Raw genomic sequence first — 18,215 nt, forward strand, 5'->3', positions numbered from 1 at the left:
ACGTTTGCAACGTTTGTGTCTTTAAAACAAATGGAATGGGTGGGGTGCCTGGGTGGCTCAGTGGGTGAAGCATCCCACGCTTGATTTTGACTCACGTCATATCTCAGGGTTCGTGAGACCAAGCCCTGCGTTGGGTTCTCGCACGGACAGTGCGGAGCCTGCTTGGGGTTCCCTCCCTCCCACCCCCCCCCCTTAAACCAATAAGTAAACATTAAAAACATAAATCTTAAACATGAAAAGACACTTCTGTAAAGAAGACATCCGGATGGCCAACAGGCACATGAAAAGATGTTCAACGTCGCTTCTCATCAGGGAAATATAAATCAAAACCACACTCAGATATCACCTCACGCCAGTCAGAGTGGCCCAAATGAACAAATCAGGAGACTATAGATGCTGGAGAGGATGTGGAGAAACGGGAACCCTCTTGCACTGTTGGTGGGAATGCAAATTGGTGCAGCCGCTCTGGAAAGCAGTGTGGAGGTTCCTCACAAAATTAAAAATAGACCTACCCTATGACCCAGCAATAGCACTGCTAGGAATTTATCCAGGGGGTACAGGAGTGCTGATGCATAGGGGCACTTGTACCCCAATGTTTATAGCAGCACTCTCAACAATAGCCAAATGATGGAAAGAGCCTAAATGTCCATCAACTGATGAATGGATAAAGAAATTGTGGTTTATAGACACAATGGAATACTACGTGGCAATGAGAAAGAATGAAATAGGGCCTTTTGTAGCAACGTGGATGGAACTGGAGAGTGTGATGCTAAGTGAAATAAGCCATACAGAGAAAGACAGATACCATATGGTTTCACTCTTATGTGGATCCTAAGAAACTTAACAGAAACCCATGGGGGAAGGGAAGGAAAGAAAAAAAAAAAAAAAAAAAGAGGTTAGAGTGGGAGAGAGCCAAAACATAAGAGAGGCTGTTAAAAACAGAACAAACTGAGGGTTGATGGGGGGTGGGAGGGAGGGGAGGGTGGGTGATGGGTATTGAGGAGGGCACCTTTTGGGATGAGCACTGGGTGTTGTATGGAAACCAATTGGACAATAAATTTCATATATTAAAAAAAAATTAAAAAAATAAAAACATAAATCTTAAAACACTACAACAAATGGAATGGAAAGAGAGAACGCAACGAGGAGGACGTGAATGTTGCACCTAATACCACTGAGCTCTACGCTTATATATGGTGAAAAATCTCAATTGTAGGTGATGTCTACTTCTACTTCTAACCACAACTGAAAGGAAAACGACAAAACACCGGTCCTTGGCTCACAGTAAGGGAGTTCCTGGATTTGGTCCGAGAGGGCCTTCTCATCCGCCGTGTGGAAAACTATGGAATGGTTTCTTCCTCTCTAGGCCGATGACCATTGCCAACGACAGTACGTGTAGGTGCTGTCCTACCTGTGAAGGAAAGGCAGGAAGAAGTGTAGCATTTAAAAGCATCTTTTAAACGCTGTCCACCTTTCCCAGTTTGTCCCCTCACTATGTCTTGTTTACCTTTTATAGCATTTACCCTATGTCGATGCAAAATGAATGAGCCTTTTTAAAAACAATTTTAAAGAGGAAGGAAAAGAGTTTCATTGGAGCCCAAGTTAGGAGGGCTGACGGGGATATGCAATCTTCACAAACAAGTCAGTCATCTGGGGAAGACCTCACATTGGGCATACATACAGCTTACCAAAAAAAAAAAAAAAAAAAGGATAAACAGGGCACGGGGCCGGGGGGGGGGGGGCGCAGATGTTAGGAATCACCATGAGGAGAAAGAACACATTCCAGAAAGTTACGGACTTTATCTTCTGTTTTTAGTATGTGCAAGGCTGTATGACTTCAATCTTATGGCGACCAGGAAGGTTTTTGTATTGTTTTCTTTTGTTTCCCTCCTCTTTATAAGCCCCCTTTGGAAGCCCCCTTTTTTAGTTAGTTATGTTTAAAAAAAAAATTTTTTTTTTTTTAAACAAACCAGACATACAATCTGTGCTCAGGACAGAAAAAGAGCTCATGCTTTGAGGTTTTCTAGAGTCCCTTTGACCTCGGTAAATATTACATATATAGCTTCCCTGGGAGACCACCAACATTAAAAGTTTAGGATTTCCTTTATCATTTCCCCGTCTTGGTCGATAATCTTTCCTCAGAAATCACGGATGATCAACTTGATGTTTTTATGTCCCTCAGTGCCAGGTGACTGTCTTGTAGGCCCTGGGTGTGTCCCTCCTTGCTGGGTATGAGAGTGAGTGAGTGTGTGTGTGTGTGTGTGTGTGTGTGTGTGTGTGTAAGCACACATATGTGTCTTTGAACCACCTAGGGTTCCTCGTTGGGGCGAACGTATTGTAACATAAATGGTGGGAAACTCAAAAGTGACGTATGTTCTCTGTAAGTTCCATTGACCAGCAGACATAGTTCATGTGCTTGGCTCAGATGGTCTGCCTTTGTATTTGGCAAAGCATTTTTAACAGAGAGACAGGGACAGCAACACACTTTCAACAAGGACAATTTGAAGGAGCCAGTGCAACATTGGAATAGACTTGAATTGACAAAAGAATGACATCCCAAGAATCCTTTACATACCTGTTGATACAAGGGAAGGCACATCTGTGATTATTGATGAGGAAAGATGGAGCACCCACATTGAGGAAACATACCTGTCATGCATATCCCCAGGTTTACTTAGGGGCGGAGACTTCACATGAGAACGAGGCAACATTTAGTCCCTGATGTCAGCAGGTTACCTTAGGACACGGAGAAGGGGCTGTGGGTATGCCCCGAGAGCTGGTATAACCTGGATGGCGACTTAGGCTCTTTCTCTCAGGGCTGTGCTGGCTTATAGGCTGCAAGCATATCGGTGGACCTTGAGTCCAGGCCTCTTCAGAGACAGCTAGAGTTTGTCTGTGGGACCTGAAAAGACACAATAGCTGATTAGGGGCAAATAGTTCTCTGAAGAACAAGATTTAGGTTGTCTGCGAGAGAGAGCGAGCGTCAGCCTCCTTAACCCTCCGTGGCACAGTTTCAATTGCCCACTCCCCACTCCCCGCCCCCCACACTCACCCCCAGCCTCTGGAGTTTGGATCATTTCCCAATGGTAAGGAATGGGGACGATGATGGGTGATGGCTCGGGCTCGGGCTATCCGTTTATCTCCCCCGGTGAGAACAGTTTCTGTAAATCTCACCTGTCACAGGCCGAGGTGCAGGGCTACACAGAGGTTGTGAAGGGAATCGAAGCAACATGGAGTCAGAGGTGTAAAGTTTTCTTCCCCTTTATAAGTTTCCATTGTCAATCCCTCGTTCCACTTTTATGGAACAGGGGTGGGGGGCCACCTTCTGAAACTATTTCAAGCCGAATTAGGGTGTGGCAGGGGCTTTGGAAGGGAAGGATTTGACAGGGTGCAGGGCACAACTTTTGCTCCCTTGTGCTAATTGGGGGTGGGGGTGGGGGTGGGGGTGGGGGTGGGTATCAGAGATAGTTCCTATCTGAGATCTTGGATATTTTTCTGCATAGTTTGGTACTGCATCATATCCTGAGTTTTCTCCCCAAGTGTATTCTAAGAAATAGTAACAGTATAGTCAAACCCAATGTTATAACCACCTTGGGGGGGCGGGGGGCGCGAAGGGGAAGGTTGTGGTGGTCAAGGGCCTCTTACTGTACCCAAGTGAATTGCTGTCTGATTTTACTTTTATGTTTTTTTTAATCTTATTAAGTAACCTTTACACCCAACGTTGGGCTCGAACTTACAACCCCAAGATCGAGAGCTACGCGCTCTACCGACTGAGCCATCCAGGTGCCCCTGTTTATGTGGGCTTTTATTGCTGGGGCACCTGGGTGGCTCCGTGGGTTACGCATCGGACTCTGGCTCCGGTCAGGATCTCGCCATTCGTGATTTCGAGCCCCGCATCAGACTCTGTGCGGACAGCTCAGAGCCTGGAGCCAGCTACAGATTATGGGTCTCCCTCCCCCCACCCCCTCTCAAAAGTAAATATTAAGAAACTTATAAAAATACAAAGAAAATGTGGGTTCTTATTTCTAAAGAGGAGCTAATACAGGTGCAGCAAGTGTTCGTGAACTAGCTTTGACTCTGCCTCGTTCAGCAATCAGGTAACTAATAAGAGGTATTTCTACAGAAAGAAAAGAAAACCACGGGTTAATGGTTAGAACAACTTATAAACCCAGTGTCTAAGTCCCAAGTGTGGTCAGTGAGAAGGTGTCTAGATGCCAGGCTCGAAGCATCCTCAGCTGGAGTGTGAGCAGGCAGGGGGCAATCTGACCGATTTTTCTGGCATGTAGTTCAAATGTCTCATTTTGGGGGATCCTGAGTGGCTCAGTGGGTTCAGGTTCAGTATTCAAGTCTGGCTCTTCACTCAGGTCTCAATCCCAGGGTCGTGAGCTCAAGGCTCCAGTTGGGCTCCACACTGGGCGTGGTGAAGCCTACTTTAAAAACAACAAAAACACAACAGCAGCAAATGTCTCGTTCTGAATGGCCCGTAGAGCAACAGGCACACAGATTGTCTACAACTGTGGCAATTTCTCTGAAGTTTATCTCCAGTTGTTCAGCTTTCCTTTGCAGGGCTTCAGGGAAAAGGGCCATTTGAGTTCTTCAGGATGGTAAGATAAGAGGATGGGAGAGGATTGGAAGCCTGAGTGTGAAGAGTCATAGTCAGATATTGGAGGAAACCAGGATTCAGGATCCAGCCCAGTTTTAAAGGCAAACAACAAACAGTCAAAGAAAATTAATTAACCAGAACTAGAATTTAACATCCACCAAAGAGCTATTGAAATATAATCTTTTTCTATCGAGACCCCTCCATTCCTGTCAAAGATAGCCCAATGAAAACTAATTTGTTTGTAAAATAAGTCCAGTGTTAACAGACATGGCTTCAGTATTGACATAAACACACCAAGAATAGCGATTGACCATATAGTCTTTTGTGTTTTTTCTCTCTTCTTTTCCACCTGCCTGCCTGCCTTCTTTTTAATTTTTTTTTTTTATGGAGTTCTTTTTTTCCTCTTAGGTTAATTCCTTTATTTTGAGAGGTGGGGGGAAAGGGGAGCTCTGCACTGTCAGTGCAGAACCCAGCTCAGGGCTCAAATCCATGAACCATGACCGTAGCTGAAATCAGACGCTTAACCCACTGAGCCACCCAGGCCCCCCACACACCAGAATTCTTTACACTGCCAAATGTACGAATGTATCTCATCATTTTCAGAAATACGTTGTGGTGTTCGGTTTTGTTTCTTTTTTCTTTTTCTGTACAATTTTTAACAAGTCATGAAACGGGCGCCTGGGTGGCTTTGTCAGTTAAGCATCCAACTTCGGCTCAGCTCATGATCCCACGGTTCGGTTCGTGAGTTTGAGCCATGCGTTGGGCTGTCTGTGCTGTCAGCGCAGAGCCCGCTTCGGATCCTCTGCCCCTCCCACTGACTCATTCTGAGTGTGTGTGTGTGTGTGTGTGTGTGTGTGTGTGTGTGTCTCTCTCTCTCTCTCTCTCTCTCTCTCTCTTTCTCTCTCTCTCTCTCTCTCTCTCCCTCCCTCCCTCCCCTAAAAATAAAGAAATAGGCTGGAAAACAAATCTTCAAGGAAAAAAAACAACAACGACAAACGATGAAACCTGTTTACTAACAGACCCAAGTATCTTTACTGTTAAGTTTTTCTGAATAAAGCCAAAGACCACACACACACACACACACACACACACACACACACACACAGCAAAACAAAAAACAAAAGAAAAACACAAAAGAAAACGCCGTAGGTTTAGTAATTCACAATTTAGTATTTTATCTTCTGTGGAAAAGACTCAGATGTCCGAAGAATTGAACCTAATTTACCGCTTCACTTAGCAAAGCTTTGAAGTTGCAGGTCACGAAAGATTGGGGAAGCCATTTTAAAAGTTTACAAATAGGGACTCCTGGGCGGCTCAGTCGGTTAAGCGTCCGACTTCGGCTCAGGTCACAATCTCACAGCTCGTGAGTTCGAGCTCCGCGTGGGGCTCTGTGCTGACCTCTCAGAGCCTGGAGCCTGCTTCGGATTCCGTGTCTCCCGCTGTCTCTGCCCCTCCCTCGCTGACATTCATTCTCAGTCATTCTCTCTCTCTCTCTCTCTCTCTCTCTCTCTCAAAAATAAATGGTACAAGGAAAAAATTTAAAGGTTTACGAGTAAACATTTTTGTGTATTTAACCTATCTCCTGTCAACATTCACCCACGAACACTGTATGCGAGAGACAAAATCGACCATCACCATCGTTTGAAGTACTTTTTGCTGACAAACTGCAACGGGTACCCGTGAAGTCATAAATTGAAGTCACATGAAAGCTGATTAGGCCCCTGCCCCGGGCCTGAACCCTAGAGTGCGTGTCTGAGTGGAACAAGGAAGGGCGTAAGTGTCTGTAAAGTTTTTTTGATTTTGTTTTTGATACCTGTTGTAAAACGAGGGAGAAAACGGGTTATGTTGTTTGTAAAGGTCACAGAGATGTATATTTTGAGGACCACAGTTACAGGGTCAGTATTGGGACGGAAGCAAGGCCATGACCGGAGCTGCCCACCCCAAAGCCTTGTCATGCAGAGAGCACCAAATTCAAGCCATTTTACAACCACCACCACCAAGAATAAAACCTAACTGTCGGCATTGTATTTGATATCGACGGCTCCGAAAATATGTCCATTTTAAGTAAGCAATCAACCTTCCATGGCCTTGAGTACCCAAGACGTCACACCCGTGTCCGCTAAAAAGTCAAACGATCTGTTTCCCCACCATCAGGCTCACACGGGAGGCCCCACCAGCGGGGATGGCCTAGGAGATCACTGGAGCCACACCAACTGATGCAGAAACAGGGGGAGGGGGAGGCGGCCAGGGAGCCGCCGGCCAGGCCCCAGGCAGATTTAAAGTTTTGGACTCACCTTTTTGTGTGTCTTTCATCTTTTTCTTTTGCGCCTCCAACTCCGCGTCCGCGTCCACCTCCTACTTCTTCTTCCATCTCTGTCTCCTGTCTTCCCCTCCTGCAAAAGTGGCTTTGTCTCTAGTTGCTTTTCAGCCCCCTGTGGAAGAGGTGAAGGAGGAGCAGGCCGTGGGGTGGGCACCCATCTTGGCGCTTGTGCTCGGGGAGGAGGAGGGGTGGGTTTAGGATCACTGGCATCTGTCTGCCTTCCTCCTCTTCCTCATTCTTCTGACTATTGGGAAAGGGTCTGTGGGTGTGGGTGTGGGTGTGGGTGTAGCGGGGAGGGCAGGTGTGTTCAATTTGTATCTCTCCTCTCTCTGGGCCATCAATTGTGTCCCTTCCCGTGAGGCAACTTTCTTATGGAGTAAAACTCTGAATGTAGAGAATTTCACACACACACACACACACACACACACACACACACACCCCGTTCACGTGAATGTGAAACACATTTGGGTTTGTTCTGATCCTCGCGAGTGTTAGAATGCCCAATGTTTACAAGAGCTTGCCTTGAAACACATTAACGGAGCTCGTTTACAAATTGGTGTTAGCAATAGCATCCAGAGGTAGAGAAAACATCTCACATGGATAACACCTGTGGCCATAGATCCACAAACAAGATGCAAACCAACATCAGCCTTTGTTTCACTCCTATTTGTGGAGAGGACACGAAAGACCCAATGGTCAAATCTCCCCCTTTTGTAAAAACAAATCCAATCGCACGAGAGCATTACCGCGGATGGATCCCATCGCGCAGGTGTTTTCCATTTCCAATGAGAACACAGCCAATTTGGCGCAAAGAAGCCAAAAAAAAAAAAAAAAAAAAAAAAAAGCTGCAGCAACCCACAAACCAAATGTGGCCCGGGATATCTCCGTGAGCGTCCGTTCCTCCCCAAAAGTCGGGGCTTCGCTGATGGAACCAAAGGGCTTCCTAGTTTCTGGCCGCGTCGTCTCACGGCCAGCTTTCTCTAAGGGAGCACACAAGAAAACTCATTCAGACACCTCCAAAGAACCCCATCTGGGCCATCAGGGACTCAGGCGACCCTTCCATGTTCCCACGTAAGTAAGCACTTGCAAGTATAGGCTCCATATGTCCTGTACGTGTAGCCTGCCCAAGTTTCCTTTTGGGGATGGGTGGTTGCTTTCTCCACACTTAGAGCAAGGTTATTAAATGGTGGCGGTCACGGTGGTGTTTTTTCCTCTTCCGTAAAGAGTTACAAGGCGGCCATTTCGCGGGAGCGAAGCAGTAGCTGGGCTGCTCCTGGATCCCTCGCCGCTTCGGGTTCCCTGTCAGGCTTCCTAGCAGCGGAACCCTAGCAGAGAAATAAGAGCAGGTGTCTGAATGTACTCGGGTGACCAAAGATGAGAATGACGAGCCCATTGAAATGCCATCGGAAGACGACGGGACAGTGCTGCTGTCCACAGTGACAGCCCAGTTTGTCGGCAGCACGTGGACTGCACTACCGGAATCCAGCGTCTCAGTGTATGAGAGGTGTCCGGCTGGTCAAACACATCCTGCACATCCCTGATGCTGGCTGGGGAAATCCGGTAGCGGACAGTCGTCAACTTATCCCAAAGATAGCCACAGAAAAAGGGACGAGACAGATGCCTGCTTCTTCAGCAGTGAAAGTGAAGAGAGCCATCCAGAAAACGTCCGATTTAAGAGTGTTGGGTCTCCCGTGGAAAACAACCGAACAGGATCTGAAAGAATATTTTGGTAGCTTTGGAGAGGTTCTTCTGGTTCAGGACAGGAAAGATATTCACACTAGTCCTTCAAAGGGCTTTGGCTGTGTTCGTTTTACGTAATAGGAAACCGAGGTGAAAGTCATGCGATCGAGGAACGATGGGGTGACTGCAAACTTCCTGAATCTCATCGAAGCCCAGATGAGCTTTTGAGAAGCAGGAAGGCGTTTGTCGGGTGCCTTACAGAGGGACGTGACTGCCTATAAGCTGCAGCTGTTCTTTTGCCAGGACTGAGAAGCGGTAGACAGCTTCATTCCCAAACGGTTCCCGGACTTTCCCTTTGTGACGTTGGCAGATGATCAGGTAGCCCTCGCCCTCGCCCTCGCCCTCGCCCTCTCTGATATTATTATTGAATTTATTTTTTCAATGTACCCCCAAGGTAGTTAGCCTATAGGGCAACAGTGGTTTGAGGAGGAGAGTCCTTCATACCCCTCACCCTTTCAGCCCCCGCCCCGGCACAACCCCCTCCAGGAACCCTCTGTTTGTTCCCCTTAGGGAAGAGCCTCTTACGTTTTTGTCCCCCTTCCTGTTTGTATGTTATTTTTTCTTCCCTTCTTCCCTTCCCTTCCCGAGTTCCTCTGTTTGGGAAGTGAAGGTCCTCACACGGGTGAGGTCCTGTGATACATGTGTTTCTCTGAGGGACAAATGTCACTTTGCATGACACCCTCCAGTTCCATCCAGGTACTTGCAAATGGCAAGACTTCATTCCCTCTGGTGGCCGCGCACTGCTCTGTTGTTAGATGGATACCGCCTCTTCTGTATCCATTCATCCGTCGATGGACATTTGGCCCCTTTCCATACTTTGCCTACCGTTGATAGTGCTGCTATGCACACTGAGGTGCGTGTGCCCCTTGGAAACAGCAGACCTGTATCCTTTGGCTAAGTACTTAGTCGTGAAAGTGCTGGGTCGTAGGGTACTTCGATGTGCCATGTGTCGAGGAACCTCCTCGGGTCCCTGGTTCTGGAAAGAACTCCGATAGTGGTTCTAAATCAGGTGCGGCCATCGGTTGGGGACCCGCATCAAATGCAGAGTCAGGCAGCGGTTTTCCTGGAGGCTTTGGCTCAAGCACAGATTCTAAATCTTCCAGCTGGGGAATTTAGACAGTGGGGTAGGTATAGACTGGTAGGAATTCAAATTTTTCTAAACACATGGTAAGTGTATTTCTTTTTTTCTTCTCTTCTCTTCTCTTCTCTTCTCTTCTCTCTCTCTCTCTCTCTCTCTCTCTCTCTCTCTCTCTTTCTTTCTTTCTTTCCTTTCTTTCTTTTTTAAACATTTATTTATTTTTGAGAGACAGAGTGGGAAGGGGAAGGAGCAGAGAGAGAGAGAGGGAGACACAGAATCCGAAGCAGGCTCCAGGCTGTCCGCACAGAGCCCGGTGCAGGGCTCGAACCCACAAACCGTAAGATCATGACCTGAGCCGCAGTCACACACTTAACTGACGGAGCCAACCAAGCACCCCACACATGGTTAAGTGTATTATAAAACCCATCCGTACTGAGAGTTTTCAGAATCAGTACGTTCAGCGTGGAGTATATTCACCACTGTTTTTGACATTTGTCTTTAGAAAGAGAGGCAAAGCTAAAGGAATTTTAGAAGTTTTGTTACATCAAGGGTCGAAATATCAGGTGTTTGAAAGCGAACCAACTGCCTGATTGGTTCTCGTTCTCTCTCTCTCTCTCTCTCTCTCTCTCTCTCTCACACACACACACACACACACACACACACACACACACACACAGGCTACAATGGACATCAAAGGATTTCTCCTGTAATATTGTATCCCTGGACTCGTCAAGTGAATTCTTTGTGCGTGTTCACTATGGAACCCATTCATTATAAGTACATTCTTTTTTCCTTGTGTTAATTGGAACCCCACCACATTAATTCCCCACCCCCAGGAAAACCTCCTTTTTGGAGATCATGGTGTCACAGCGTTTGGTCTTTTTGCTTTCGTTTGTAGTTTGTGACACTTGTCTCCCTTCCTATGCAGAAGTACAGTATGAAGCCTTCATTGAATCTGTGCCGTTCATCTCCTTTCAAATGTTTACGGGAGAAGCACTTCATTGAAAGCAGTGCTGTAAATATTCTGCCATAGGAAGGAATATTTCCGTCTACGTGCTTTCTCACTCTTGAATTCGTCTTCACACCATACAGGCTGTGACTTTGACCTTGGGTGTCCCATTTATATCCACTACTCTTTATTTCACGGAGTCGTATCCATGCTATGAATGCAAGGGTGTGCTATGGAACCAGAAGGCTGTTTGAACTTCTGAAACCTTGTGTTTTCTGATCCTCGTGTTCGACCGACAGTGGTGCCAAAGTACGAAAGGCTAGTGTGAGTGAGAAAAGGAGAGAGTGCGTGCAGACACTCAGTGGCGGTGGCACACGATGGATAGATTTTTTTTTAACCTGGCGAGATGCATCTCTCAGTCCCTTGGCCTCGGTGCAAGAGCGTGCCGAGAGCAACGATAGCAAATGACGTGCGAATGTTTTCTGCATCCAAAGGACATCCACACCCGTTGGAAGACGTTGGAAGACGTAAAGAGAGTTTTGTTCTCAGAGAACCCCATTAGTTGGATGTGTGAGGTACTTGTATTTCTCCTGGCCTTCCGTCAGCTGCTGTGAACGCCGTATGGTGTGTGTTCTGTTCTGTTCCCGATCTGTTAAGTGTGGTCCCGTGAACACGGACTGAGCTTGTGGTGTGCTTCACGAGAGTACTCGGAAGCAGAGTTCATCAGTGAGCTCGGGGTGTCACCACGAAGGGTGGAAGTTCTAATGTCTGTCTGGTAGCCATAAGAATGTGGTCTAATGCAGTTCTGTGTCCCGTGCTTGGATGGTCTTTATAAGAGTTGTCAGTGTTGGGAATTCTTAAATAGAATGGATGAAGGAGGAAGAGGAAGAGGAGGAGGAGGAGGAGGAGGAGGAGGAGGAGGAGTTGTCGTTGTTGTTGTTGTTGTTGTTGTTGTTGTTGTTACGAGGTATAATGACGAAAGACACGGCAGAAAAATTTTGCAGGGTTTATTTTCTGTTTTCAGTATGTGCAAAGCTGTGTGACTTTAATCTTTGGGGATCCAGGGAGGTTTTCTTCCATTTTCTCATCTGTATGTTTGGAAGGCTCCTTTTTAATTCTCAGCTGACTGACTGACTGATCGATTGGTTTTGTTTTTATGTCCTCTTCACACCCAACATAAGGCCCGAACTCACAGCCCAGCAATGAAGAGTCACCCGCTCCCCTGACCTAGCTGAGGGAGCCAGCCAGCCAAGTCACCCCTTTGATCCATTTTTGTTGTTGTTTATTTAAATGAAGCGGACATGCAACGTGTGCTCAGGGCAGAAACAGAGCACACACTTTGGGGGTTGACAGGGTCATTTGGAGCTTGGTAAATGTTAAAGCCTAGCTTCCCTGGGTGCCCAGGAGCAGGGTCCACAGCCGTTAAAAGTTGACAATGTCCTTTATCGATAGCCATCGAACAGATGATTTATTGAAAACACTAATCTATGGCAAAGATCGTTCTTTGGTCTGTGATCGGGATATAGGAAGAACCAGATGGCTACAGCTCCCACATCACAGACTTCATGTTTTAGTTGGACATAGAGGCAGGGAGGGAGGGAGGGAGGGAGGGAGGGAGGCAGGCAGGCCGGCCGGCAGGGAGGCAGGCAGGCAGGCAGGCTGGCCGGCCGGCCGGCAGGGAGGCAGGCAGGCCGGCCGGCCGGGAGGGAGGCAGGCCGGCCGGGAGGGAGGCCGGGAGGAAGGGAGGGAGGGAGGCAGGCAGGCCGGCAGGCAGGCAGGCAGGCCGGGAAGGAGGCAGGCAGGCAGGCCGGCCGGCAGGCAGGCAGGCCGGCCGGGAGGGAGGCCGGGAGGGAGGCAGGCAGGCAGGCAGGCCGGGAGGGAGGCAGGCCGGCCGGGAGGGAGGCCGGGAGGGAGGCAGGCAGGCAGGCCGGCCGGCCGGCAGGCAGGCAGGCAGGCAGGCAGGCAGGCAGGGAGGCAGGCAGGCCGGCAGGCAGGCCGGCAGGCAGGCCGGGAGGGAGGCAGGCAGGCCGGCAGGCAGGCAGGCCGGCCGGCCGGGAGGGAGGCAGGCCGGCCGGGAGGGAGGCCGGGAGGAAGGGAGGCCGGCCGGCAGGCAGGCAGGCAGGCAGGCCGGCCGGCCGGCCGGCAGGCAGGCAGGCAGGCAGGCAGGCAGGCAGGCAGGCCGGCCGGGAGGGAGGCAGGCAGGCAGGCCGGCTGGCCGGCAGGCAGGCCGGGAGGGAGGCAGGCCGGCCGGGAGGGAGGCCGGCAGGGAGGCAGGCAGGCAGGCCGGCCGGCAGGGAGGCAGGCAGGCCGGCAGGCAGGCAGGCAGGCAGGCAGGGAGGCAGGCAGGCCGGCAGGCAGGCAGGCAGGCAGGCAGGCAGGCAAGCAGGCCGGGAGGGAAGCCGGCCGGCCGGCCGGCCGGCAGGCAGGGAGGCAGGCAGGCAGGCAGGCAGGCAGGCAGGGAGGCAGGCAGGCCGGCAGGCAGGCCGGCAGGCAGGCCGGGAGGGAGGCAGGCCGGCCGGGAGGGAGGCCGGCAGGGAGGCAGGCAGGCCGGCCGGCAGGGAGGCAGGCAGGCCGGCAGGCAGGCAGGCAGGCAGGCAGGCAGGCAGGCAGGCAGGCAGGCCGGCCGGCAGGCCGGGAAGGAGGCAGGCAGGCAGGCCGGCAGGGAGGCAGGGAGGCAGGCAGGCAGGCCGGGAGGCAGGCAGGCCGGCAGGGAGGCAGGCAGGCCGGCCGGCCGGTAGGCAGGCAGGCAGGCCGGCCGGGAGGCAGGCAGGCCGGCAGGGAGGCAGGCAGGCCGGCCGGCCGGAGGGCCGGCAGGCAGGCCGGCCGGCAGGCAGGCAGGCAGGCAGGCAGGCAGGCCGGCCGGGAGGCAGGCAGGCCGGCCGGGAGGCAGGCAGGCCGGCGGGCCGGAGGGCCGGCAGGCAGGCCGGCCGGCAGGCAGGCAGGCAGGCAGGCCGGCCGGCCGGCCGGGAGGGAGGGAGGCCGGCCGGGAGGGAGGCCGGGAGGGAGGGAGGGAGGCAGGCAGGCAGGCAGGCAGGCAGGCAGGCCGGCCGGCCGGCAGGCCGGGAAGGAGGCAGGCAGGCAGGCCGGCAGGGAGGCAGGGAGGCAGGCAGGCAGGCCGGGAGGCAGGCAGGCCGGCAGGGAGGCAGGCAGGCCGGCCGGCCGGTAGGCAGGCAGGCAGGCCGGCCGGGAGGCAGGCAGGCCGGCAGGGAGGCAGGCAGGCCGGCCGGCCGGAGGGCCGGCAGGCAGGCCGGCCGGCAGGCAGGCAGGCAGGCAGGCAGGCAGGGAGGCAGGGAGGCAGGCAGGCAGGCCGGGAGGCCGGCAGGGAGGCAGGCAGGCCGGCCGGCCGGCAGGCAGGCAGGCAGGCCGGCCGGGAGGCAGGCAGGCCGGCCGGGAGGCAGGCAGGCCGGCGGGCCGGAGGGCCGGCAGGCAGGCCGGCCGGCAGGCAGGCAGGCAGGCAGGCAGGCCGGCCGGCCGGCCGGGAGGGAGGGAGGCCGGCCGGGAGGGAGGCCGGGAGGGAGGGAGGGAGGCAGGCAGGCAGGCAGGCAGGCAGGCAGGCAGGCCGGCCGGCCGGCCGGCCGGCAGGCCGGGAAGGAGGCAGGCAGGCAGGCAGGCCGGCAGGGAGGCAGGGAGGCAGGCAGGCAGGCCGGGAGGCAGGCAGGCCGGCAGGGAGGCAGGCAGGCCGGCCGGCCGGCAGGCAGGCAGGCAGGCCGGCCGGGAGGCAGGCAGGCCGGCAGGGAGGCAGGCAGGCCGGCCGGCCGGAGGGCCGGCAGGCAGGCAGGCCGGCAGGCAGGCAGGCAGGCAGGCCGGCAGGGAGGCAGGCAGGCCGGGAGGGAGGGAGGCCGGCCGGGAGGGAGGCCGGGAGGGAGGGAGGGAGGGAGGCAGGCAGGCAGGCAGGCAGGCCGGCCGGCCGGCAGGCAGGCAGGCAGGCCGGCCGGGAGGCAGGCAGGCCGGCAGGGAGGCAGGCAGGCCGGCCGGCCGGAGGGCCGGCAGGCAGGCAGGCCGGCAGGCAGGCAGGCAGGCAGGCCGGCAGGGAGGCAGGCAGGCCGGGAGGGAGGGAGGCCGGCCGGGAGGGAGGCCGGGAGGGAGGGAGGGAGGGAGGCAGGCAGGCAGGCAGGCAGGCCGGCCGGCCGGCAGGCCGGGAAGGAGGCAGGCAGGCAGGCCGGCAGGGAGGCAGGGAGGCAGGGAGGCAGGGAGGCAGGCAGGCAGGCCGGGAGGCAGGCAGGCCGGCAGGGAGGCAGGCAGGCCGGCCGGCCGGCAGGCAGGCAGGCAGGCCGGCCGGGAGGCAGGCAGGCCGGCCGGCCGGAGGGCCGGCAGGCAGGCAGGCCGGCAGGCAGGCAGGCAGGCCGGGAGGGAGGCAGGCAGGCCGGGAGGGAGGCAGGCAGGCCGGCCGGGAGGGAGGCCGGGAGGGAGGGAGGGAGGGAGGGAGGGAGGGAGGGAGGCAGGCAGGCAGGCAGGCAGGCAGGCAGGCAGGCAGGCAGGCCGGGAAGGAGGCAGGCAGGCCGGCAGGGAGGCAGGGAGGCAGGGAGGCAGGCAGGCAGGCCGGGAGGCAGGCAGGGAGGCAGGCAGGCCGGCAGGGAGGCAGGCAGGCCGGCCGGCCGGCAGGCAGGCAGGCAGGCAGGCCGGCCGGGAGGCAGGCAGGCCGGCAGGGAGGCAGGCAGGCCGGCCGGCCGGAGGGCCGGCAGGCAGGCAGGCCGGCAGGCAGGCAGGCAGGCAGGCAGGCCGGGAGGGAGGCAGGCAGGCCGGCAGGCAGGCCGGCAGGCAGGCAGGCAGGCCGGGAAGGAGGCAGGCAGGCAGGCAGGCCGGCAGGGAGGGAGGCAGGGAGGCAGGCCAGCCGGCAGGCAGGGAGGCAGGCCGGCAGGCCGGCAGGCCGGCAGGCAGGGAGGCCGGCCGGGAGGGAGGCAGGCAGGCAGGCAGGCCGGGAAGGAGGCCGGCAGGCAGGCCGGCAGGGAGGCAGGCAGGCTGGCAGGCAGGCCGGCAGGGAGGCAGGCAGGCTGGCCGGCCGGCAGGGAGGCAGGCAGGCAGGCCGGCCGGCAGGCAGGCAGGCCGGGAGGGAGGCAGGCAGGCCGGCTGGCCGGGAGGGAGGCAGGCCGGCCGGGAGGGAGGCCGGGAGGAAGGGAGGGAGGGAGGCAGGCAGGCCGGCCGGCCGGCAGGCAGGCAGGCCGGGAAGGAGGCAGGCAGGCAGGCCGGCAGGCAGGCAGGCCGGCCGGCCGGGAGGGAGGCAGGCCAGCCGGCAGGGAGGCAAAGAAAGAAAACGTGGCATCAGCGTACCTGGTGGGCACAGGTGGTGGATCGTGCAACTGTATCTCGTGGGTTGCGAGTTCGAGTCCCACGCTGGATGTAGCGCTTACTTACAATAAAATCTTTGAAAACCCATCCATAAATACAGGAATAAACAAAACATGGCATCAAAGGGGAGTAAGTGATTGATCGATAGGGGGTGGGGATGAAACGGGAATATGTGTGTAACCCGCAACATATTCTTGATCGACGCTGCTTTCACTATTTTGCCCCGATGACTTTTTCCACAAGCGGCGGTCCCACCTGAGCGGGCTCCCTTCATCTTAAGATGTTATGCAGCGAGAGGAAAGGCGTGAGAGGCAAAAGTTAGGCAGATCCATACAAATATAGAGACAATCATCGTTTCGGAGACCAGTAGCCAAAGCTCTGCCTCCGTTTAGGACCCAATGTCGTACTTAACCTCTTTAAAAACAAATAAATACCTAAAAACCAGGTAGGGTCGTTGGCTCGGATAAGGGAGGAAGCTGAAATGCAATCATGGAGAACCACATAGGGGGTTAAGAAGTTGCAAGCCAGAGCGATTTCACCACCCGTAGCCTTTGAAATGATGATTTGGTGTCTTCGGCTCTAAGAAGGTTTCCCACCGCTCGTCATGAAGTATCGGAACACCACAAGCGGATTCCCGTGCTACGAAAACCTCTCTGCCCACATAATCTGTAACAGCCGCATTCTCTCGTATCGTGTGAGTGTAGCGTCATTAGTTGCACCACTCTGCCGTCGTTTGACCTTCCAGCGGATCGCAATTTTCGTTTCTTTTGGTGTGCGTGTGGGTATGCGTATCAGGCTATCGAAAACGATCTAGCCACGTTCGGTCCTCTTTTTCTCATTTCTCATAGATGAGTGATGGCGTCAAAGGATACACCTCAGGAAACCCCAGATGGAAGAGAGGCAAAGGGAAGGGGATTCAGAGTGCTTCTGTGTCCCGTGCCGCCCCCCCCCAACACAGCAGTCTCCCCTCCCCCCCCCCCCCCGCCGTTCCAGGTGTTGGAACAACCCGGAAGTGCCTGAATTAGGGGAGTTCTTTGACGGGGGGGGGGGGGGGGGGTTGGGGAGCACCAGTGTTTGGAAACATTGCAGGGCTTGCAAGGCTGTTGAGAAACCTCGAGTCAGTGTCGAAGGTACTTGGGGGGGGGGGGGAGGAAGAGGGGGGCGTGGGGTTTCTTTCTCTTTGAGGTGATGGAAATAGTTTGGAATGAACAGTGATGGTCCCATAGCTTTGTGAGTAGTAGACTAAGAGCCCGCTGAAGTGTACACACACATATACATTTATTTACTTATTACGTATGCATTCGTTCCAGTTGAGTGAGTGAGTGGGAGAGAGGGGGGTAGGGAGGGAGAGAATGGATCACCAAGCAGGCTCCAAGGTGTCACCACAGAGCCAGATGTGGGGGCTGAAATTCAAGAACCCCGAGATCATGACCTGAGGCAAGACTCGGGCACCTTACCGAGTGAGGCACCCAGGTGCCCTGAACTGTTCGCTTTTACAAGGATGGGAATATTTGGCATGCGAGTTGTGTTTCCAGTGTTAATAGGTGAGGCAACACATAGAATAGTAAATGCAGGCAGGCAGGCAGGCAGGCAGGCAGGCAGGCAGGCAGGCAGGCAGTCGATGTTTTCTTTTTCTTTCCCTTCTGGGCTTCAGAGGGGGATGGCGAGTGTGAGGGAGGGAGTTCATGACACTGGGCGTAGGTGTTCTTGTGAGCTGAGCGGCTTGGGAAGTTCCCCCGAACTACATGACCCCACAGGAGAACAGGAATTCCTTCTGGACAGCAAGAGAGTGGGCGACTAGCACCGCCTGAGTGTGGCAGAGCCTCAACTCTAAGTCGGGGTGGGGGAGCACTTCTGCCTTCCCATCTGGGTTCCAGGAAGGAGGGAAGCTGTCCTTCCGGTCCTGACCCTCCCTGTCTGTCCGGGGGCCCCTCAGCCGCAGAGGTGGTGTTTTGAGTTGTCCCTCTGTGGTCATCTTTTACACCAAATACTTCTGTTGAAGGTGCTTGGAGAATAACACAGGTTGAGATTTCCAAAATGATCTTGAGATCCTATTCTCTGCCCCTCCGCCCCTCCGCCCCTCCGCCCCTCCGCCCCTCCCGTGCGTGCGTGAAAACACCCCCCTCCCGCCCGCCCCCGCACACCCCCCCCTTCCCATTCCTTCTAACTACAACTGTTCCTATTTCCATCCATGTACTCCCAGACAGCTTCCTCAAGCCCCACCGCCCACCCCGTCGAC

Source organism: Prionailurus viverrinus, unplaced genomic scaffold, assembly GCF_022837055.1.
Source record: "Prionailurus viverrinus isolate Anna unplaced genomic scaffold, UM_Priviv_1.0 scaffold_123, whole genome shotgun sequence".
Lineage (NCBI taxonomy): Eukaryota > Metazoa > Chordata > Mammalia > Carnivora > Felidae > Prionailurus > Prionailurus viverrinus.